At 34.4% G+C, this 25,592-nt stretch overlaps 1 protein-coding gene and 1 long non-coding RNA gene across 8 annotated transcripts in view; one reads left to right on the top strand and one right to left on the bottom strand.

Annotated features, from left to right (window-relative positions):
- The window catches only part of EPHA5 (EPH receptor A5), a 417,840-nt gene extending 401,228 nt beyond the window's left edge, over positions 1-16,612 (bottom strand). For all 3 annotated transcript variants that reach the window (XM_072940770.1, XM_072940769.1, XM_072940771.1), the window contains exon 1: positions 16,416-16,612. The gene's annotated coding sequence lies outside the window, so the exon portion shown is untranslated. The remainder of the gene's footprint in view (positions 1-16,415) is intronic.
- A 76-nt stretch (positions 16,613-16,688) lies between these two features.
- LOC140686569 (uncharacterized) overlaps positions 16,689-25,592 on the top strand; it is a 464,075-nt gene continuing 455,171 nt past the window's right edge. For all 5 annotated transcript variants that reach the window (XR_012060402.1, XR_012060398.1, XR_012060399.1 and 2 more), the window contains exon 1: positions 16,689-16,787. This is a non-coding gene — a long non-coding RNA (uncharacterized lncRNA). The remainder of the gene's footprint in view (positions 16,788-25,592) is intronic.

Genomic DNA, 25,592 nt, shown 5'->3' on the forward strand with positions numbered 1-25,592 from the left:
GACCTTCCCTTTCTCACTGCCTGCCTTGTGTACTTCAAGTTCCAGCACAGACAAGGAGGAGGTAGCAGCCTTACAGAGATAGCTTAATCAGCTTACAGAACTTAGTAAGGGAGTTGCAGGTAACACACACACACACACACACACACACACACACACTGGTTCTACTTCCCTGGTTGAACCCTCACTGATTGATACATGAAGTAAAGACAATAGACATGGACAAGTCTTTTATTAACTTTTCTTATGAAAGGGGATCAGAGATAATATCTGGAGATAGTATGAAGTTAAAGGATGATTATAACAAATAGAGAATTTCTGAGTCTGTGTTTCTGTTTCTATAAGAGAAGGAAAGCTGATGAAGCAGATGAAAAACAATATAATCAATACCAAAAAGAGAAAACACAGAGAATACAGGCACAGATTCAAATGGGTTAGTAGTTTTCTTATTCTTTTCCAGTGTTATTGAGGTAAAACTGACAAAACTGTATGTATATAAAGAGTACAACGGGATGACTTGATATATGTATACATTGTAAAATGATTAGTTAACACATCTATTTTTATTATCAGACATAGTTATCTTTTCTCCCCCTGCAGTGAGAAGCTTAAGGTCTACTCTTTTTGCCAACTTCAAGTATATGATAGGAAGTATATTCAACTATAATCATTATTTTGCATGTTATATTCCCAGAACTTTGACATCCTATAACTTTAATTGTGCACCCTTTGACCAACATCTCCCCAATTTCCCAGCTCTCATCCCCTGGCAACCAAATTCGACTCTGTTTCTCTAAGTTCAACTTTTTGTTTTTTTGTTTGTTTTAAATTCCATCTCTACATGAGATCATACAATACTTGTATTTCTGTGTCTGATTTATTTCACTTAGCGTAATGTTCTCCAGGTTCATTCATGCTGTTGCAGGATTTCTTTCCTTTTTTCAATGGTAGAATAATATTCCATTATACATATCACATCACATTTTCTTTATCCACTCATCCATAGTTGGACTTTTAGATTGTTTCCATATCTTGGCTATTGTAAATGATCCTGCAAGAAACATGGGGGTGCACTTATCTCTTCAAGAAACTTTGTTTTCTTCAGATACATAACCAGAAGTGGGGTTGTTGGATCATCTGGTAGTTCCATGTTTAAATTTTTTAAGGAACCTACATATATATTCCATGTGGCTGTACCAATTTATATTTCCACCAAGTATGCATAAAGATTCCCTTTTCTACACATTTTCAACAGCTTTTGTTATCTCTTGTCTTTTTGTTAATAGCCATTGTAATGGGTGTGAGGTGAGATCTTATTGTAGTTTGGATTCACATTTCCCTCATGATGAGTGACACTGAGTATCTCTTCATGTACCAGTTAGCTGTTTATATATATTCTCTAGAAAAATGTCTATTCAGGGCCTTGACCATTTATTTATTAGATTTTTTTGCTATTGAGTTTTATAAGTTCCTTATGTATTTTAAATATTTAATTCCATATCAGATATATGGTTTTCAAATATTCTTTTCCAATTCATAGGTTGCCTTTTCATTTGTTAGTGGTTTCCTTTCCTATGTAGAAGCTTCTTTGTTTGATGTAGTTCAATTATCAATTTTTGTTTTTGTTGCCTCACTTTTGGTGCCATATTCAAAAACCATTGCCAAGACCAATGTCAAAGAGCTTTTCCCCAATGTTTCTTCTTAGGATTTTTATGGTTTCAATCTTATATTTAAGTCTTTAATCCATTCTGAGTTAATTATTGTGGGTTGTGTAAGATAGGAGTCCATTTCATTCTTTTGCATATAAATATCCAGTTTTCCCAGTAACATTTGTTGAGTTCAGAGACTATCCTTTCTCAGTTGAGGGGGAATGATGAATACTTTATTATATAATATGTTGATAATATTTTATATATTTATTATATTAATATATTATGTAATAATATTATAAATTTATTAAATTAGATATACTCATTTACTTTGGTAATATTTCAGGAAATTGAGAAAATAGCTGCTCTTACTGTGATCTGGAAGCTTTCATGTCAGGTTGGTATTGACTAGTCACAATACTGTGTTTAGAGAATTTCTAAAAGAAATATTCCATAAAAAGACCTAAACTTTTTAATAAGGTCCTATGTGTGTGTGTGTATGTATATATATGAAAGTATGTATGCATACATATATATATAGACACATATGTATATATCACTTGGGTTATATATATTAAGTATATTATTATATATTAATATTGCATTGTTATATAATGTTATATATAATCAAAATAAACATATATGTATCTATATATGAGCAATTGCCCATGGCAGAACTATAGCAAATGTTAATTATTATACTTATGGTTTGTATGATAACTGATAATGTAAAAATAATGCAAATAAGGCCCTTCAAGTAAGGATTAATTATTCAGATTTCAGATTTCCTTCTCAAATTTTTCAAAAATTTATTTTGAAAGTAATAAAAAATAATTAAAATTGAAAAAAATATGTATCTATAATTGTAGACATAACCAACAGTTAAATATACATATGTACTGTATATATATGTGTGTTTAAGTGTGCATTTATTGTATTTTGTAGCTCATAAGATAATTTATAGCCATTAATTAAAACTATAGCTCTCTTGCTCCCTCACCTTTCAAGATGGCCTGCACTCTGTCTATGGAGTGTATATCAATCCTGCATCTCTTGGCCTTTCTCTTGCCTTGTGAGACAGCCTGCACTCTTGTCTATGGAGGGTATGTCTTTCTAAATCAACCAACTTTTACTCAAAAAAAATATGACTATGATCTTTGGCAGTAGGTATTATTATTTATCTTAGAGAAAAAGAAAAAAAATTACCAAATTTAAATGAGCTCAGTAAATATCAAAGGTAGAGTACAAACTCAGACATTTTAACTGATATTGCTTAGAAAATAGTGTGTTCAGCTTTCAAAAGGCAATGCCTAAAAATAACAAAATCAAACCAAACCAAACCAAACACTAGTGCCTTTGACACTATTATGTGACCGATGAGCTTCATTTTTTTTTTTTTGTTTTTGAGAAATCGTAACAACAGGTTATTCTCATTTGGTATAATTTTCAATTTTATTAAGCAGTCTGCTAAAAGATTATTCTGTCTTAATCATTACCACCATCATTATTACCAAGATTCCCCAAAATATTTAAAGTATTAGTCTCTATTAAACATAAAAGAATTGAGGCTAAATGAAATTTTTATGTTAAAGAATTTGGTTTTCTTCTATCTATTAATATTGGTTCCTCAGGCTTACATAAACATGGCCATTCTAAGAAATTGTTTCTACTAATGTGAGGTTGAATGGGTTAGGCAGAACAAAAAAAATTCTAGGAAGGACTCTAGCAAAGATCCTCCCACCCCCATTCTATTTGAATAAATAAACTCCTGCTTTTTACGATAGAAAGTATACCTTGTAAAGGTAACTAACACTTTATTTATGTACCTGAATAAAAGTCTATTGGCTAATTTAAATGTAGATAGTCAAAATCATTAAAACTGAAGAATTAACCAGGATATTGTTTTACAATTTAGGTTCTATAAAAAGACTCATAAGTGAACAGGCCATGTGATTACCAACACCCTCCTTCCAAAGCCCCATTTGAAATTGACAAGAGAATTAAAATTATTCTTTTTCTAATAGAATTTAGTAAGAAGAAGATTTATAATTATAGGAATAATCAGTAGTTATTTACTATACAAATATGAAAGATGATAGACTCAGGCATTGACTGACTGTTCTTTCATGATCCATATTAAACCATGAAACAGAGTCCTTGACACTAACTTACTAATTTCTTTTCAAGCTCTGAGTCTTTTCAACATTCTGTCCTATTTTTACCCAATCTAGAATAAACAAATCTGTATTTTAATTAAAAAACTGTAATAATGTATTTTTTCTACTTAACAGCTGAGTCAATTAAATATCCAGAAGTGTTAAGCCTAATTGTCTCAGAAGATCCAAGGATATTCTATGTAAAATATAAAGTGATAACCTGAGAATTAACTGACTGAACATGCTATTTCCTTATCAAGCCAAAATGTAGAATTTTTTTAAAATACCTTTTTGTTTTTTAATCTATATTCATTCTTTACATTAAACTACCTGTGGATTATAACTTCTTAAACTTTTATCAAGAAATATAGAGCCATTGTGATGCTGCAGTGCAGACCTCCTGGTTGAACAGGTATAATGCTTTCTGTTCCTATCTATCATTGTCAAATATCCACAGATCCATTATTGAGTTATAGTACTTCTTAAGGAGACTCCCTCTGAAATGGAGTACATGCCATAAACTTGTCCTATAAAGCAGTTTTAATATCAAAATGAGTAATGAAATAGAAAGTTTCCTACTGTCACAATAATTTGTGCTTACCTAATATGTTACTTGTTTAATGCAATGATCATGCTGAATAGTAAACAACCACAAAGTCTCAGTGGCATAGGATAATAAACACTGCTTTAGCTCACACATCTGCATAGTGCATCTGGTTCAGCTGGGTCACTTATGAATGTGCAGTCATCTGCTGAAGGTCTTGTAGGTAGCTCTGTAGAGCCTGGCTCACACACAATTCCTGGGTGGTCAGCTGGCTGACGGCTGATACAGGATGGTCTCAGCAGGGATGGCTTGAGGCACTTGGATCAATCACTCCTTTATCTCTAGCTTTAGCATGCAAGCCCAGGCATGTTCTCATATTAATCAGAGTAGGAGGAACAAGAGGACAAGCTAAATCACTCAAGTGCTTTCAAATTGATACTCTTTTCAGATTTACATAATATCCACTGGGCAAATCACATGGCTGAATCAAATCCACATCACATGGCTGAAACCAAATCGTATCTCATGGCCTCCCATCTGAGTGGGAGGGCACTGTGTAGTGAATGCTTTTACTCAGATCCCCCTTTAGGAATGAAAGAGAAGCTACGTCAGTTGATATGAGTGCTGCTTGAAGGCATTTTTCAAATTTCAGCTGGGTTTGAAGAGAGCCACCTCACCAAAGATCATGTCTTCTTCCTGGGGCAGCTTTATTCAGTGACGGGTTGACAGGAGAGTGTTAAAATCTGGCCCCTGCACCTCAGCTGTGAACAGTTCTGAATAGTAATTCCATGTTCTGTTCTCCTGGTAGGGTCAGTGAAGGCTTCCTCAGAGACTATACTGCAGTTCAATTTTTTCTGTCCAATCCTGCTCTCTTCCATTCCATTCCACCAGTGTAGAGCTCAAGGCCATTCCCTAATTCACTTCCTGCCATTAATCTCCACCCCAAAATCTACATCCCAGGGAATTTAACCCGTAACACACTGAAAAATTACATGAGAAAGGACACTACTCCAGGGAAAGGTGAATTGAAGTCAGGAACACCATCAACTTAGCACAACTTTCTAGCGTAATAATCTAACGGCGTGAGATTTGATCATCCTTAAAATAGTAATCACAGAAAGGATATTTTCTCCTAATTATCTTTCTTTTTCCTAATTCTCTTTTAAAAGTATTCACTAATGTTCTTGTCACCCAGTATGACAACTAACCTGTGTTCACATTTTCTTGCTTTTTCTTCTTGGTCATGTTACTGTGTTAGAATGTCTTGTTTATGTTGATTTTTCTGTCTAAGTTTAACTCTTTTTTCAAATTTGAATTCAAATTTTACTTTTTACTCAATACCTCTTCTGATTCCTCCTGCAAGCAGCTCTGTGCAGGAAACGCCCTCAGTAGGAAACTCCTTTTGCCTTGCCACTTTAGCAAAGCTATATTGTAACTAATTTTTTTTTAAATACTTAATTTTTTTAAAGCAGTTTCAGGTTCACAGCCGAATTGAGCAGAAAATACAGAGTTCACAAATAGCCCTCCCCACCTACACATATACACTCCCCTACCCTCAACACCCTCATCAGTGTGGCATATTTGGTACAATCGATGAACCAACACGGACAAATTATTATCAACCAAAGGCCATAGTTTACACTAGGGTTCACCTATGGGTTTTGACAAATGCATAATGACATGTAGCCACCACTATAGTATGATACAGAATTATTTCATTGCCCTAAAAATCCCTTGTGCTCCATCTGTTCATTCATCTCCTCCCTCCCTCTCCCCAACCCCCTGGAAACCACGATCCTTCATTGTAACTAACTTTTAAATCAGGTGCCCCCATGTTCTACTCACCTCCAGCCCAAGCACACCTTTCAGATTTTTGATCACAAAATACCTTACCTAACTTGTTAGTTCTTTCTGTAGATAAAAGAAGTAAAATTGAAGAAGTAATTAACAGATAATCAGATCTCTTCTTTAGCTTCTCCTTCAGTAAACTCATGGACAGACTGTGTGAACAAACTGTGTGAACAAGATAGCATCTAAAGAAAGATGACGAGAGTCGACAAGCCTGCATGCAATAGATGGCTATGAGCTTGATCCCCTATCTCAATGATTAACTGAGATTACTTCCTCTTTTCCCGTTATAAACTTTCGAAAACAACTTTGTAGTTTTATTTTGGGGTACATGAGTCTGCCTTCTCACCAGATTGCCAGCTGTTTGATTAAAGGCAACTTTTCATTTCTACCAACACTTGCCACTTGGATATTGAGCTTCGAGCAGAGAGCATCCTGACCTGAGTTTGGTAACACTCCCAGTTAGAGCTGATCTGATCCCTCCTAGCATATTATATCTCATTTTTTGAACTTACCATGTCATACCTGATAATTTACACTTATGCCTCACCTCAAGAATTGAGATCCTCAAGGGTAATAATTCTGTCATAGTCACTTTTTTTTCCCTGAGGTCATCTAGCAAGGTGACTTAGCATAGTTTCTTTTTTAATGTAAAAATATGAATGATTCAGGAAAAGCCTTGTGCTACTCATTGTCTTCCACTAAACTTCCTCATATGAAAATATGTATCAAAAACATCAAATTTAACAACCCTTTTCTACAAAGAATACACATGATTTTTCACAGGACAAACACGAAATGCACAAAGAAAATTTCAGCAGCACTCAGACTACACAAAGTGAACAGAAATTTTGATCTCTTATTTATTGACCTGTAGAGTTATATACAAGTAATTCACAACATATACATATATTTTTAAGGATACTCAGGTTTTGTTTTAATAGTAAACATATATACAGTAGACACACAGATATAAAAATGATTGTCATGAAACAAGAAGTTTTCACTTACAGGAGCAGAATACATTAGGATTTAGAGGGAGTGAGAGGAAAACATGAGCAAGTGCCTTTATTATGGTTTCTGTGGGAAGGGCTGGGTGAAGCAGGAAAAGTAGGCTAAAGGATTGGCTACTATGAATAATTTTAGTGGGCTAGGGGACATAGGGTCTGTCCCTACTTGACCTTGAAATGATTAGAGCAGGGGAACTGTGATCCAGAATGCAGAAACCCAATAAAGGAGGCAGTTGAGATCATGATCTCTAGATTGGTTAGTTTACATATAGGCACTGTCCTAGGTTAGTTATTTACTATTCTAGGAACTGGCTAGCCCTAGGAGAGGCAGTCCCTCCAGGGTCGGGAAAGCCCCCAAATGTCAAAGCATCAAAAAAACCCCAAAACCCCAAAAGAATACAAATAAATTGTTAATACACACAGAAACACACACATATGCATTTTTTGGTATTCTTCTTTTCTGGATCACATGGGCCATATTTTTATAATCCCACCATTGTGTTAATGCATAGTCTGTTCTCAAGAAAAAATTTTCATTATGTATTATTTATTCAAACTGATGCAAAAAAAAAATCTATGCAAGCTGTTTATGCAATCTATCTTCCACCTAGAAATCATTCTAGTTCCTCATTAATAGCTAATATACATAAATTTGTTGCCTTTTGGCTTATCTTGTTGATTTATTTTATAATCAACTGCAGCCCACAAAATAACTTACTTGACAAGCCAATAGTCATATAACAGTTTTTCCTTCACTACCCACATCTCACAAACTCTCCACACTCTTAACACAAGACCAAACAAATTTATTTCGCCTCTTTGAAATCCAAAGTATATTTCATTATTTTAGTTACTCATTTGTTTTCAATTCCTCAAGAGTTTCACCATATGAACAAGTCAATATTTCACCACTTCTTTTTATTAAGAAACAACATTATCATTGGGATTTAGCAACTATAAATCCTAATTGTTTTTGTTATTATATGGGATGTTTTAAATTGAAAAGTACATGATTTTTAGGTTGAGATGCTAGAATATATGTCAAACCCATCTTGGGGCATTTGATATCATAGGCACCTTAAAATCATTACCATAAAAAAGTAAAACTACACATTTCTGTATATACAGGGTATCAGTGAAAATGGTATAGTGAAAGCCTCCAAAAATTCTCTCCTCCCTAAAAGCATGGGGCACTTGCAAAAATCATCAGAATCAACATTTTCATAACTCTGAAAATTATTCTAAGCCTTGTAGCAATCTGAAGAGCATTAGTGCAACAAAAACAGCTGAATCTCAGCAAAAGGCGTGAGTTTTATGGTACTCTAACTTGCTGTATTCCCATTCCTCATCAGCTTCTCGACAGCCTTGAAAATCAACATTCCACAATTAAAGTAAAGATCAGCAGCCTTGCAGTCACTGGAGAAGGCAAAATAAAGTAGGAGCTCCCCAATAGCCCTATTCGTAGAGAACTGTCATTATATATGACCTGTGTAGTGTTTCCTTGGAAGATCCTACTTGCAAGAGTGTCTTTGGTTGACCTGACATGGAGATCATCCAGGCTTATCCATGAATAGCCTTTGACCCCAGGTTGTTTGTCAAAAACAAATAGAGGCAATTGTGTAACATCACAGCCGCTGAGGTAGTGGGTAATAGTTGGGGCAAACAACTGTTAAACCAGAAACCCTAAAAGGAAAAACTGGAGAATGAGGTAAACTCTGATAGATTCCTGGGAACCTAGAAAGCCACTCACATGGGCAGTGCACATGTCATAAGCTTTACTGAGCTCACCTCTGGCTGACCTTGAGACCCCACACATGTAAGAAATGAAGACGAAAGGCCTGTTTTCAACTGCCTACCTGTGTATTGAAAGTGTGCCTTAAGCTCAGAAACTCTCCTAGAGGACTGGGAGACTTATTGGTTCCAGGTGTTTCTGGAAATCTCTATTCAATCATTAGTGAACCACTAAACTAACTGAACAGAGATTTAAGTGGTTACATATGAAAAAGAATACAGACTTCATAGAATTAGTTCATAAAAGTTTTGAAACCAAAAAATAAAAAATAAAAAACCTCGCAGAGGGGGATAACTGAGTTTTCAAAGTTGAAGTTGATACATTGTATTATTCATCATGTCCAGTTTTCAAAAAAAATATTATAAGATATGCGAAGAAACAAGAAAGTATGGGAAAGTAAGGAAAAAAAATCAATAAATAGAAATTGTCCTGGGGAAGCCAACATGTTGAACTTACTAGACAAAGAATTTCAATCAGCTATTTGAAATAAGTTGAAAGAACTAAAGAAAATGATGCATAAAAAATAATGGAAGGTATGAGAGTAATGTTTTATCACATACAGAATATCAATAAAGATGTAAATTATATAAAGAAACAAGTATAATTATGCAGTTGAAAATTACAACATGTGAGATGAAAAATTCATTATGGAACTCACCAGCAGATCTGAACAAGCATAAGTAAGAATATACAAACTTAAAAATAGATCAATTGAGATTAATCAGTCTGAGAAACAGAACATAAAAAGAATGAAAATAAATGAACAGTATCTCAGGAAAATGTGGAGAACTATTATATATGCATAATTTCTCAAGGAGAGGAATGACAGAAAATGTCAGAAAAAATATTTGAGAAAATGATGGTCAAAAATTTGACAAATTTGATGAAAAACACTGATATGCACATCTAAACAGCTCAACAGAATCCAAGAAGGATACACTCAAAGAAATTCACACCTAGACGTACCTTAATCAAATCATTAAAAACCATTGCCAAAGAGAGAATCTTGAAAGTAGTAAGAAAGAAGTAACTCTTCATGTATGAGGGAGCTTCAATAAGATTAACAGATTTCTCAACAGAAAACATGAAGGCCATGAGGCTGTGGGTTAATATATTCAGTGCTGAAAGGGAAAGACTGACAACAAAGAATTCAATGTCCATCAATACTAACCTTTCAAATAAAAGGAGAAATGATGGCATTTCAGCATAAAAAATGGAAAAAAAAAAAAAGCTTTGCCTCTAGCAAACCTGCACTACAACAAATACTAAAGAGAATCTCTCAGGACAAAATGATGAAATGAAAGAACAACAAATAATAAATTCATATGGATATTTGTAAAAAAAATAAAGAGCACCAGTAATCATAACTACTTGGGTAAACATAAAATACAAGGTATGGATATTTTTCTCCTACCTAATATAAAAGACACCTGCATTAAACAGCAAATATTAATCTATGTTTTGGGGCATATAAAAGACAGCCAATATATAAAGATGTAATATATAAAGATGTAATTTGTATGACTATAATAGCCCAAAGGAGAAGGAATGAAATGTTGCTAAATAGGGGCAAAATTTTTGTAAACTATTGAAATTAATTTGGTATTAATCTAAACTCTAGATTGCTATAAATTAAGATGTTAATTGCAATAGAGCAATCACGATGAAAGTAACCATATAAAGCATATATTTATGTGTATATAAACATATAAATGACAATGAAATTAAAATGGTACATTAGAAAATATCTATTTAACACAAAAATAGGCAATAAAAGAGGAATACAGAAAAAAATAAGACATATAGAAATCAAATGGCAAAACAACAGAGGTACAAATTTTTACTGATTAATGGATTGGTTAAGAGGTCAGAAAACTTAGAAGAAATATAATCAGAAACTTTGTAACAAGGAGGTTCAGAGAAGAGATATGTAGATAGACCTCTTCAAATAGCTGTAGACTATGAAGATGTTTTTGTCTCATTTGAATGTTCCCTGAAAAGAAGCCTCTAGAGAGGAAGACTGTAATCATCAGATAGGCAAGAATAAAAAACAAAAACTCAACAGTAAAAGACAAGCCAATTTAAAAAATGATCAAAGGAATGAACAGACAATATTTCGAAAGAAAATATACAGATGGCTAATAAACACATGAAAATGTATTCAACATCATTAGTCATTAGGGAAATGCAAATCAAAATCTTAAGAGATACTACTTTACAAGCACTGTATTGGATATAATAAAAAGGCAGACAATAACAAGTGTTGACAAGAATATTGAAAGATTGGAATACTCATACATTGCTGATGGGAAAGTAAAATAATGCAGCCACTTTAGAAAACATTTTCTTCAATAAGTTAATAATATAATTATCATATTACCTAGAGATTCTGTCTCAGAGAACTAAAAAAAGTGTTCACACAAAAACTTGTACATAAGTGTGCATGCAAACATTATTCAGAATAGCTAAAAAGTAGAAACACCTCAAATGTCCATCAACCATTAAATGGATAAACAAAACACAGCACTTATACAGTGGAAATATTGTAGATATAGCCCTAGTCAAATTTATATACAAATCATCCCATTTATTTCTGTATAAAAGCTAGCTATTTCTCTTGAGTCAATGGTTGTACACAAGAACTCAATATCATGTTTTCTTACTAAGACTACAGGTCTTCACAGAGAGGTATATTATACAGTTAAGTGTGCTTATGCTCATAAACATACTTCTGTTTTATTTATCAGTGAATGTGCTTTTACGCTTGATGATTGAGCAAGTATGGGCATATGTTTTTTCTTTTTTGATTGGATTGAATGATGTGCTGAGCAAGATCATTATGGAAAGGTTTGGTGTCCATTTAATAAATGTATAGAGTTTTAAAAATAAAATACTACTCCAAGGTTTTAAACTAAAATGTCCTCCATGTCCATCTTGTCTCCCAGATTCAAACAGTTTTGAACTGTTTCTTAGATACCTACCATCAAATTCTTACTTTTTATACTATTTCTTGATATCTAATGCTAGGATTATTGAATGACTTTCAATTACGAACAATAAAGTTTTAGGTTTCTTTTTTCACAACCATGCTCATTCATACTTTCTCTGTTCACATCTTCGAATACATCACATTTTTGTTTACTATGTTTCACGTCATTATGATGTGTTAGTACTTTACAAGGATGAACCATGAGCTATACTATGATTTTTTTCTTCCTTTCTTACATAACTGTTCTTGGAGCTAACAATTGCCTTGTTTTCATTGACTTAGTATTCTTTCTCAGTACCCAAGTTCTCCCCTGTCCCTTCCCCCACATTATAAATCTCTTCTAATATGGTTAACTACATCAAGAAATCTATTATTTCTTTTTTTTCACTTTGAAGATATTCTTTCAGGACTCCTCTAACCTTCAGCTCTTATACATACTGATTATTTTATGGGCCTGCTAGAAATCTGCCAGCTGCACAACTAACATCCACAGACATTCTTTCAGCATCATTATAGAAATTTCTCTAAATTTTCACCTCTATTCCTATTTCTGTTTCATTAATTTATGTCTTTGTGTCTAAGAGTGTGTAAGAAACAAATATTTTGAGATCTTGTACCTGTGAAAGTATTCACATTCTATCTTACTTTTATTTGCTAATTTATCAGATTTTATTAATTTGTTAGGGCTGATCTAATAAAGTTTCACAAACTGAATAGTTAAAACAACAGAAATTTACTGTTGCATAGTTCTGGAGGCCAAAAGTCCAATAACAGGTGTTGGCTGAGTGGTTCCCTCTGAGTTTTGTGAGGAAGAATCCTTTCCATGTCTCTCCCTGAGTTTCTCGTGTTTTGTTGGCAATGTCTGATGTGTCTTGGCTTGTATAAGTATAACCTTGATCTCTGCCTTTATCTTCAGATAGTGTTTGTTTCTGTGCCCAAATTTCCCTCTTTTTATAAAGACATTAGTCATACTGGATTAGAGGTCCATCCTACTCATCACCCTACTCCAGTTATGACTTCATCTCAATTTAACTAATTACATCCTAAATAAAACTTTTTTACAAACAGGGTATTGGGGATTAGGACTTCAACATTTGAATTTTGGGGTGACCCAATTTAATCCAAAACATAGACTATGTAATTTTTGTTTGTACATAACTTTTCCTCAGATGATTGAAGGCATCTTTAAAAAATCATGTCATATATTTTAATATTGTTGTCAAAAGTTTAATGCTATTTTGGTTCCTGAGAACTTGTGTATATGCAATATTTTTTCTTTCCTGAATTTTCTTCCTTTCCTGGTGCTCTGAAATTTTCCAATAGCAGGTGTTAATGTAGGTATTCATTATTCTATTAATGAAGTTTCTAAATCAGTCTGTTCAATCTGTGTATCAGTCAAGTTTTATCCATAAAAAGCAGAACCAGTAGGAGAGGGATATATGCATATATATACACATATACATATGTACATATATACATAAGCATAATAAGAGATCTATTCAACTAAGAGAGGAGCCTGGATAAGTAAGTCAAAAATCCACAGGGAAGCCAGTTACAAAAGGAAGATCATAAAATGTTATCCAGGGGAGAAATTTCTTCTCTTTCTTACTGATTACGGTCGGTGCAACCTAGATTATTCAAAATAATCTCTTAGTTAAAGACATCTGCTCAAGGGCTTTCCTTACATTTCCAAAATACCTTCACAGCAACACCCAGATTAGTGTTTGATAACTAGGACTGAGCATAGCCTAGAAAAGCTGAATATCAAAAAAATATCTATCATAATGTGTAAATAGAACTTTCCTGGTTTTGAGGAATTTTTTGAAATATTTACTTCACAAAGTTCTCTTCAACATTTCTTTATTCGAATTTTTCTCTTTGTTTTGGAACTACTATGAGACAGCTATTTGGAACACTTTGTTTAACCTCTACATTTTATAAATTCCATTTTACATCTTTGACTTTTTTTATATTTCCTATGCTAGTCTTTTAATCTATCTTTTACAATCTTAGCAATAAAAGAGTCTACTTTACCCTTAATCCACAATATTTTAATACTTCTTCTTTAAATTTTCCTGTTTTATTTCCTCAGGTGCAATAGCTTGTCTAATCACTCTAAGATTATTCCCTCTATATATTACATATCAATATAAATACATACATATGTGATAATGTGTAGGGATACACATATATAAATTCATACATATATATAATTATACTCTTCTACTACTTGTGTGGTTTCTTTTCCCACTGATTTTTTTTTTTTTGGTAATATAAGTTTTGGTTCTCTGACTTCTCTATTGAAGGATTTTCTTAATAATTTTGGGTTTTTTTGGCTGATATTTAAGGAGATGAACAAAATACATTAAGAGATTTGTGTTTGTACATACAAAAAGTATCTACTATTTATTTTCATCACACCTAATAGCCAGGCATCCAGTTATTTCATGGGTAACTATCTCTCCCCATGCTGCCTTTATTTCTAGAGTTTTTTCCTTAGGCTAATTAATTTTCCTAGAAAAAGAATTCTTCAGTCTTCTTCCTGGAAGGGTATTAGCTTGGCTAACAATATGCTTGCAGTCCAGTGGGCAAGGAAACCAGGAGGTCTCCCTGTTCACTATGTAAACTTCCATTTTATCTCTGTTTTCATGATAGTGCTTTTCCTCTGACCTCTTATATCCCTGACCAAGTTTCTAATTTCTCTGTTTCAAGCTTTTTAGGAATAAACTCCCTATATTCCCTCAGAGTGCAGATGGAGCAATTAACTCAATATAGGGAGGTAAAGAGGACAGTAGTGCCTAACTTCTTATTGTGAAGGTATTTAATTCATTTTTGTCAGGTTTACCCCTTCAGTTCTACTTTAAGAAGTACTTGTTGATTGCCATTGCTAAACGTTCCCAAGACTCTGTGACTTGAATTCTTATAAGATTCTCACTACTCCCAAACCCACATCCTTAGACTTCAGCTTCTTTGTTTTTGAGAAGTAAAGTACTGATAATCGGCGGCTTCCTTCCTAAAAAATGTTGATATTACTGATACATTCCTTTTCTCTATTCTCTATGATGCTGCATGTTTAAATATTTTTTTCTTAATTATATTTTTTGTGGGTCTTTAAGAGCTGTTAGAAACTAACATTTGTGAAAAATTCTCCAAATTTACTCAGACAAGCATTTATTTGGGTTGTATTTACTAATCCAATTTCATGAGATTAGTATTTTAGCCAGATATTTATTTTCCTAATTGTGCTGCGTGTCATTAGCACATGACACGAAATCATCTGACAGAGACTGCATGAGCTGTTTACCATCTCTGTTGACTGTGTGTTCCCAGCTGATTTGGTTAAAGAGTAGTTTTAGGGCTACAGCAGAACATTTCTGAGAGGGTATACAGCATTGTCTTACTCTTTTGCAGATATTGATGTAACGTGGGTCATTGAATGGTGTAATTTCCACTGTACAGTTGCTATTGATCTCTTCCAGTGAGTCAATACGTGCTTGGTTTATTCTGAAGTCATTTAAACAATTGAGGATAACCAGAGATTTCACAGTCACATTCTGTCCTCTGGTCAAATAATGTGCAAAAAAACACTATTTAGTATTTTATACTCTCTTTATTTAACTGTCAAGACTAGGCAATGGGGTTCTCTGGTTAGAATCATAGGTCAAAATTAAGATTGTATGCCATGTGGTCCTCCCTAGTGCTGCTACTCATGCTCTCTGGTTAGAGACAGACTGTTGAGAATGAGGCTCTGAAGCAAGACTCCAAGTGTTTCAACTCTGATGCTTTCACCTACAGCATGAGGTATTGGTACTGGGCAAGTCTCCTTATCTCTCTAGCTTCAATTTCTTCATCTGTAGAATGCCAACGGTAATAACACTAATTAATAATAATAATAATAATAATACCCTTTTCCTGTTGCTATAAATGATTTTATTTTTTTATTAAATTATGTGCTTGGGACACGGTAAATCTCTTCATCATCATCATTATTATTAAATGGGAAATGAGTTCAAAAGCTGACAGACAGGTAGCTGAAGAAAATTTCAAGATTGTTATGTGGAGCAATCATTTTTCTGGAAGGACAATTATACTTCTGTCTCCTTTGCTATGGTCTTGTCAATCCTTTCAAATTTCTAAACATTTTGTCCAGTAATACTGGAAATTCGTCACGTAATATGGTGGAGATTGTTTTCAGAGGGATTCTTGAAAGGCAGTCAATGTTTTTTGTTTGTTTGGAGACAGTGAAGGAAGGGAGGAGAAATAAAAAGGAAAGAGGGGACTTCCAATAGCAACTCCATCATTTGTTACATCGCAGTCCTTTTAAAGTGCAGATGCAAAACTGAACCATGGGACACAGAGCCTGAAGTGCCGTGAGCCAGTACCCCTGTCTGTCTGCACCTTACGGGCCCGGCCGGGTCGGCCGCACTCACCGCGGAGTCCCGGAGCCAGGCCGCTGGAACGCTCCGGGTTTTCAGACAAGCAGCAAGGAGCTGCTGTCCTCCCCGACGTCGACGTCTGATGAAGGCAGGTTAAGAAAATCCGACAGCGCAGTGAGGAGCTGGGAAGTGCTCACGCAGCCTGCCCCGCTGGGCACCTGGGGCTGACTAAGCCTCTCAGGCCAGGACCTCGACGGTCCTGACGGGGGGCGGGGCTGCTCCGGGGCGCGCCCGGGCCGCACTTCCTGGGCCGCACTTCCGGTGACCCTGGGAGCCGCCAGTGCGCAGGTCTGACGCCTGAGTAGGAGTCAGCGGAACCCGCGAGAGCCCCCTGGGAGGGCTGTGCTGGAAGTCGTGAAGACAGGGGTGAGTGGCGGCCCCAGGCCGGTTGGCCAGGGGGTGGGCGGGGGTTTGTGGTTCTGAGGCTGGCAGGTTTCTGCTGCCCCGCGGAGCGTGGACCCTGGAGACGCAGCTCCTCAGAGGGCACGTGGTGGGCCTGCTCACTGGACGTGGGGGCGGGGGCGGTGAGGAGGGTGCTGTCCTTGCCCTGGGAAGGCACCTGCTGGCTGGCTTCAGGCTTAGCCAAACGTTGAGGCCACTTTTTGTGCCACCCACAGGCTTTCTGATGTCCTAGGCATCGGGGTTTGGAGAAGTTTGGGAAGCAGAATCTTAATTGTTTGGAAAAGTTGCGTTATAAAAGAAAGATAGATAGTCACTCAGAGTTTTACGGAGAAAAATACTACTCTGCACCCCCATCCCAGGCAAATAGTTTTATAGAATGACCAAGATCAGAAAGCTGATAGCCAAGAGGCAAATTACCCACACAATAATCCTGTTACTCAGCGTTTGTTTATGTTGCTTCTTTTAATCACATCGCATTTTTCTCTTCGTATGCAAGTTGGAATGCAGTAACAAGATATCATTTTACCATTTAAAACAATGCAACTATCACATATTTAAGACACTATCTCCTTACAAACAGGATAGACACAAAGTCCATCTGCCTCTGTATTATGCTCTGACTGATGTAAATTCCTCTTTGAGTTTGTTCACAATTACGTCTGAATATTTTGTAGCCCCAATTTGTAAAGATAACCAACACCAACACTGATTCTATGAAAATAAAAACTAGGGGAAAGGAGTGAAAGTTGGTAGTGTCTGCATACAGTTCCCATTTCTGAAAGGACCATGAAGCCACGGTTGCTGTTTGTTGCTTCCTTCTTCCATTTTCTGTTCATAATGCTTTTGCCCTCAGCTGGTATTTTAACTGGTTGGGGTTATTTACCTGTTTGGGTGACAAAACCTTTACTCCAGCAGGCTCTATATCCTTATTTATCTTTGCATAAGAGTACAAGCTTGTAAAAGTGACTACAAGCTGAATATTTTAAAATTTAAATTTAATTATTTTTAAATTTAAATTTAAAATATTTTAAAATTTTAAATGAAAAAATATAAAGGTCACAGAGTAATCATAGCTTTTCAAGCAGATGTGTCAGATTGAAATGTTTTAATTATCCTGTGACCTTTAAATTTTTGTCAGAACCTTGTAAAGTCTCTTACTGTTGGTTAGAAATGTACAGGCAACTAAAAAAGTAGTAAAACTAAAATTTAATTAGTACATTGTAGTTTAAAACATTAGAAACATTGAAAATTAAAGTGTTTTATTTCTTTGTAAAATCTCACCAAGAGTAGTTTGCATTTCTTCATGCTGTGTAACTTACAACATGAAGTGAGCATTTTTAGACTGGGGTGAATTGTCATACTTCTTTTTGAATTTGTATCAGCTTCCAAAATTGTATCCTATGTACTTTCAATGTCATGAAATATCTGAGAAAATCCCTTTATACGTGGAATTACCCCAGAGACATCATTTCCTTTTCATTACTTTTTTCCTTTATATCAGTGACTTCCCTTTCTCTAGGCTCCACATATGTAGAGTTTTCCAGTGGTGATGGTGTCAGTGTTAGCTTTTTCATCTTCAGCTCTGTTTATATCCCACTTAGATTTAATTTATAGCAATATTATTTTTCATTACTTTGTTGCACTTACATTTTTTTGAAAATTCCCTACTTTAATTACCAGCTTTTGGTTTTGATCACATTTGTAGGTTTATCAGTGGGACACAAAGTTGTAACATAACTACTTTCTTTTCTGTCTGAACATGAGCTGAATAATAGACACACAGTGACCAACCATCAAACTGAAAAAAATGACATGATTGGTCACTGATCATGATGTACATGTTATTTACCTAGTGATTTGTAGATTGCAGAGCTGGCAGTGAAGATGGTATTTCATACAATTACTCAAAACTAATATACCATAGTACTTGAAATTTGAGCTGTGTTGTTAGAAGACTGGTACTTAGCTAAACCAGAGCAACTAAAATCTGTGCATATTGGAACTGTGCAAAGTGAGGACTGTTTGTACATACTGCTTCCACTTGATGAAGGAATGTTGCTGCACATTCCGTATTTGTGCCTTTCTGGATCAGTTAATACCCAGTTCATAAAGAACAGAACAGTTTGCAGAATTTTAGATTCCTAGCCAGGGCTGAACAGCAAACGAAAATCTGTTTCTTAAAAGTAGAAGAGTTATTTGCAGAAGATTTACAGTTTTGTTCAAAACCCTTGAGCTCTGAGATATTGAGACTTGCCAGAGGCTCTGTACAGATCCCTAAATCCTTTCATTTTGCTTTCTCTTCTGCAACTCCACAGGCTGGCATTGTTTCTATATGCGGACGATCTTAGTTCTGAATTTCATGATTTCATATCTTGAGAGAAGAATCAGCTTCCTAAAGAAACTTCTTGCCTCCCATTTTCCCCACTGTCATGATTATGACATAGTGGTATTTGTGAAATGAAAATCTGAGCATGTAACTTCTATGCATAATTTTTTTTAAAAAGCCATGTTTACTTAAAACTATTAGGACAAAGCCAGAACACCTTAGCATCTAATAGAGGGTTGTTCATGATATGACTTTCATTTAATTTTCAGCCTCTTAGAGTCCATGATCCATTTGTTCTAACACTTGTAGGTTCCTCAACAAACTCTGATTTTCTTACTCCTTTTCTTTCTACGAGGTGTTCTCAGGGCTTAAACCTCCAGCTTTACTTGGATCACTGTCAGTTATCTAACACAGTAATCCTACTAATATATCTTTGCATATGGCTTTTATGACCCATCTAGTTGGAACAATTTGCCTTCTAAGTTTGTGGATATTGCCATTAAAAATTTATGACATCCTATTCTGCTTTATTCCTATTTTCTTGTGTCTTCCACTGTCTTTGGTAACAGAAAATATTTTTGTCCCTAAGGCTTAGTACAGCAAAACACGTATTCTTTTTTTTTAATTGAAATATGGTTGATACACATTGTTGTGTTAGTTTCAGGTGTATAGCAAAGTGATTTGGTTATACACATATATATATTCTTTAAAAATTGTGTTTCCATTATAGGTTATTAAAAGATACTGAATATATTTTCCTGTGCTATACAGTAAATCCTTGTTGTTTATCTGTTTTATATATGGTAGTCTTTTTCTGTTAATCACATACTCCTAATTTATCCCTCCCCACGTCCCCTTTGGAAACCATAAGTTTGTTTTCTGTGTCAGTGGGTCTATTTCTGTTTTGTAAATAAGTTCATTTGTACTATTTTTTAGATTCCATGTGTAAGTGATATTGTACAGTATTTGTCTTTCTCTGTCCTATTTACTTCACTTAGTATGATAATGCCTAGGTCCATCCATGGTGCTGCTTTTTTTTTTTTTGTGGGTACTTAGTATTCCATTTTCTGTGTGTATGTGTGTGTATAACTGTGTATATATATATATATATATATATATATATATATATATATATAACATCTTCTTTATCCATTCATCCATTGATGGACACTCTAGGTTGGTTCCATGTCTTGTCAATTGTAAATAGTGCTGTTATGAACATTGGGGTGCGTGTTTCACTTCAAATTAGAGTTTTCATCTTTTTCGGATACATGCCCAGAAATGGGATTGCTGATCCATATGGTAACTCTATTTTCAGTTTTTTTAAGGAACTTCCATACTATGTACAGCATACTGGCTACACCTATTTACATTCCCACCTTCAGTGTAGGAGGGTTCCCTCTTTGTACCCTCTTCAGCATTTATTATTGTAGACTTTTTGATGATGCCCACTCTGACCAGTGTGAGGTGATCCCTCATTGTGGTTCTGATTTGCACTTCTCTAATAATTAAAAAGGTTGAGCATCTTTTCATGTGCCTTTTGGCCATCTGTATGTCTTCTTTGGAGAAATGCCCATTTAGCTCTTCTGCCAATTTTTTGATTGGATTGTTTATTTTTTTGTTATTGAGTTGAATGACCTGATTGTATGTTTTGGAAATTAAGCCTTTGTCAGTCACCTTGTTTGCAATTGTTTTCTCCCAGTCTGTAGATTGTCTTTTCATTTTGTTTATGGTTTTCTTTGCTGTAGAAAAGCTTAAAAGTTTGATTAGGTCTCATTTATTTAATTTTGTTCTTATTTCTTTTGCCTTGGGAGACAGAACTAACAAAACATTGGTGGTACGATTTATGTCAGAGAATGTTTTGCCTATGTTCTCTTCTAGGAGTTTTATGGTATCATAAATTATATTTGTCTTTAAGCCGTTTAGAGTTTATTTTTGTGTATTGTGTGAGGGAGTGTTCTCACTTCATTAATTTACATATGGCTGTCTAGTTTTCACTATACCATTTACTAAAGAGACATCTCTTCATTGTATATTCTTCTCTCCTTTGTCAAAGATTAATTGCCCATGGTGTGTCAGTCTTATGTTCTTTTTTGAATTCATCATTCTGAGTCTCTGAATCCTTTCCTGTATCCATCTCATTGTATTGGTTTTGGTCAAGTTTCTACCAAAGCTCTCCTATTTTTGTTGATTTATGTGTTCTTCCTTAGTTATCCCATTTAACCATCATGGCTGTAAATAACTGTCTTTGAATTGCTGATTTCTAAATCTATATCTTCACTTTAAAATTTTTCAAATATCCTACATGATATTCACAACTATTTCTTTGAAGTATTTGTTTTAATGTTCCAAAATATTCATAACAGACAAAAATAAATACCTCTGTCTCCCACAACATATTTCTTCTCCTTATCTTTTAGGTAATAGCATCATCACCCATTCAATTTTTAGCCATTTATTCTTGAAATTTTTCATTTACTTAAATAAATTTTATTCATGACAAACAATTGAGTATGTTTTATTTTCTATGTAGCATACTAAATTCTAGGAATAATAAATTTAAAATCACAAAAATTACCTGCCTTTAAGTAGTCAGAAGAACAGTGGCAAAAGTGCTGTAATGGAGAAATGTTTCTTTGTAAAAGCAATGCCCAATTACTTAACTGGGGGCTAAGTGGTCATCAGTATCTTTAGAGAAGAGATAAAATTTGAAATGTTGAATTTCACAAGTGAATACAGTATATGCAAAAACAAAGAGTTGTGTAAAAATATTTTACATTGTCTCATGTCCCTAAACCCAGTAGATGTCTAAGTCCAAGTTGTACCTATGAAATTTCTGTAAAATTCATAATCTGCTTTCTATAAGGACCATTGTCCTCTATACAGCTGTCATCATCGTTATCTTTTAACTTTTGGTTTTGCTCCCTTCTCCTCTGTCCTAAATATTTATTGTAATAACTAAAAAGAAAAAACAGATTATGTCATTTTATTGCATAAAAATGACTATTAGCTCCTATATTCTACAAAATAAATGCAAATCATTTACATGATGTGGACCTTTATATCCAGCATCATACATTTTTCTTTTTTTATATCCCCACCAAAAACATATTCAAAAGGAGGAATCTAAAGTCTCAATGAGAAGTACATGGGCTTTGAAGTAAACAAAACCATTTAATGAGTAACCAATGAACTGGTCATACTGTGACCTTGGAGTTGCACACTGAGCTCCATGCTTGTGCTCTCTCCCTCTCCTCCCTCTCCCCCCCCCCTTTCTCTCTCTCTCTCTGTCCCTTTCTCTCTCTGTCTCTTTCTCTCTCTCTCTCTCTCACACACACACACATCTGTCTATCTCTCTACCTACCTCTCTTCTATCTATTTAGTCTGTTCACATTCCTTGTGATTGTTTTTCTTTGGGTTGTTTCTAGTCTTCTTAATGGGAATTGTTATTTAGTCTTTAAGATTTAATTGAATTCTTATGATCTGTGTGAGTGCATTCATTCAACAAACCATGACTGACTTTTTCTTATTTTCTTGAGACAGCTAGCTATACTTCCTTCTGCATAGTATTTTACTTTAAGGATAATATCTCTCATTATGTTGTATTATAATTGTGTGTTTATTTATTTTTTGTACAGTAATTTAACTTACAGGGGCAGAACACTTCTAAATTAGAGTAATGCCTGGTTCATTGTTTATGTTCAATAAATATTTGTTGACTAAGCAAATAAAGTTCTGCTCTGAGTTGCTTTTAGGAATCAGCAGTACATTTTTGTATAAAAATCCAAGGTTTTTAAACATATAGCATCTAACCTGCTTAAAGTAAAACACACTTTACAAAGTATGCCAAAAAAGAATATGCCTTAAGAAGATGGGCTAGAAACCAAGCTGGGGAGTGCTATCTAAAATACTTAATTTCTTTTACATTTCTGTTTGGCATAATGGAAAGTGATATATAAGGCACATTAAAAGAGAACAGAACAAACAGAGCAAATGAGGCTCTAGAGCTAAGAGTGTTTTAATTTACCATGGGTTATAATGGGTATAATAAGTTGGAAGGAGGAGTGATTCTTTCCGTACTCCCACAGGGAGCCAGAGTGGTCAGAAGATGCCAAAAATTCTATCCTGTTACTTTGAATTGTAGGTGAAAAGTGGTGCCTGCCTACAGATAAGTTAAAGCAAGTCCTTATCCCAGTTTTTTGTTCTTCCCCTAGGGTAAAGCTGTCCTAATTTGTTTCATGAGAACACTTGAAGAAGTACTAGGAAAGTTCTGTTACACACTCACTGCTAGTGTCTACTTACCCACTCATATCATGGTCTTTCCCTTCCACATGGTTGTATCAAAAACAAATTCTTTAGATGGTCTGAATTTTTTTCTGTAACTTTTTTTCCTGTCAGCAATCTTCACAAGCTGCTTCAGCTGAGAAAGATGAGAAAAGACCTCAATGTGAAAGCAATCACAGGATCATTTTCCTTGAAGACTTCCATTCTCTAATGTTTCTTTTGACATTGTAGGTCATTTCTCTGAAAAACCATCAATCTATACAAGTACAGATTTCCGTACCTACAATACTGATTTAACTGGGACAGGGTAATTGTATATGTTAGATTTGTAAATTTTAATTTAAAATTCTATGTATTACTTATTACGTCAATCAATTTCTTAGAATAATATACTTTGACACTTATCTTGCAAGAAACAGGGGCACTGAATTAAGTTGTACTCTATTATGCATCAGCTAGCTCAGAAATAAATCAGGGAACTAATTAACATCTTATCAGATTTGATTGTAAATAGAGCATTACATTCATACAGGAAGAGCCATTCATTCTTAAATTCAGTAACTTCTTTTGGCTTTAAGTTAGTTCTTTTACAGCTACAAAGGCTCTGTGAATAATTGTGTAGTAGAGTATCCATTTAAGCAGAATTGACTCATCAATTTAAAGAGGCAACTAATTTGACTGACATTTTCAGTGACCATTTGTTTTTTGGCAAGCTGATTAAGTCAGTAAAAATTCTATGACCATATTCTATGAACATGAATTGTAAAAAAAAGAATGCAATTATTAAGAGAAACTAACATATTTACTTCTATGAGCAATAATTCATTTCAATATATTACTTTTTTTACCCATTGTTACTAGCAATAAAATTTTAATCAGTCTTGGAATAGAATATTGAATTAGTCAAAGAGTAGGGAAAGACTACAAATGAATGAAAAGAACAGTAAAGCTATCCTGATTATTTAAAAATAGACAAAAATTGGTTTATCTTCCACAGATAATATATGATTTCTTGTGTTATTATTCATTTATTTCTTTTAGCCAATGCGTAAGTCAAAAGTATTTCATGAGTGCTAGTGCTTGCAAGTACTCTGTGGTGTATTATAGGATATACAGTTACTAATGAGAAATACAAAGCTATTTGGAAGAAGCTCTATTTTAGAGGATTATAAATGGTAATGTGGTTATGTCCTATAAACAAAGAAAAGAACTTTTTGCGTAGGGAATTGGGAGATGACCTTCCCCTTATTCTAGATTTTTTCTCTTCCAAAGCTTCATGAACACAAGAATAAAAATATGCTGATTATTCATGGTGGTCATAAACATACGTTCTCGGTATAAAAATTTGGTCTTAGTATGTGTATCAATATCTAGGAACAGTTGATAAAAGTTATAACATTAGCACAGGCAGTGACCTAGCATCTTTTATTTCTTACATTTTCCTCTTTGCATGTGGAGTTGACCCCAGTCCAGTTTGGTTTGGTAAGTGAATGGAGGTAAAGATGATTTGTGTGTGTGTGTGTGTGTCTGTGCACATGACAAAGAACGTCTTCAACAGAGTTATTCTTTGTGTGAGCATGGTCTCTCTCAAACAAGAATCTTGAGTAGATGCATAATGCTGTTAACACAGTATTGATAAACATTTTTCTTCTTTTATCTTCAGAAGTTCGTAGTTTATTTTAAAGTTCCCTCTTGGAGTTGTACATTCTATAGGTTTTGACAAATATTTAATGTGATGTATCTAACATTATAGTGTCACACAGAGTCATTTCACTGCCCTAAAAATCCTCTATGCTGCACCTACTCATCCTTCCTTCTTCTGTACCCCAATTCTGTGACAATCACTGATCCTTTTATTGTCTCTATAATTTTGGCCTTCCCATATAAAGTATTATACAGTACGTAGCTTCTTCAGATTGTCTTCTTGAACTTTGTTTTATGTATTGATGTTTCCTCCATGTTATCATGGCTTGACAGCTCATTTCTTTTTCAGTTAAAAAACTTTAATTGAAATACAGTTGATGTACAATATTATATTAGTTTCAGGTGTATTGCATAGTGATTTGACATTTGTATACATTATGAAATGATCACCATGATAAATTTAGTAACCATCTGTCCCTGTATAAAGTTATTACAATATTATTTACCATATTCTT

The sequence above is a fragment of the Vicugna pacos genome, chromosome 2 (assembly GCF_048564905.1).
Source record: "Vicugna pacos chromosome 2, VicPac4, whole genome shotgun sequence".
In the NCBI taxonomy this organism is placed as follows: domain Eukaryota; kingdom Metazoa; phylum Chordata; class Mammalia; order Artiodactyla; family Camelidae; genus Vicugna; species Vicugna pacos.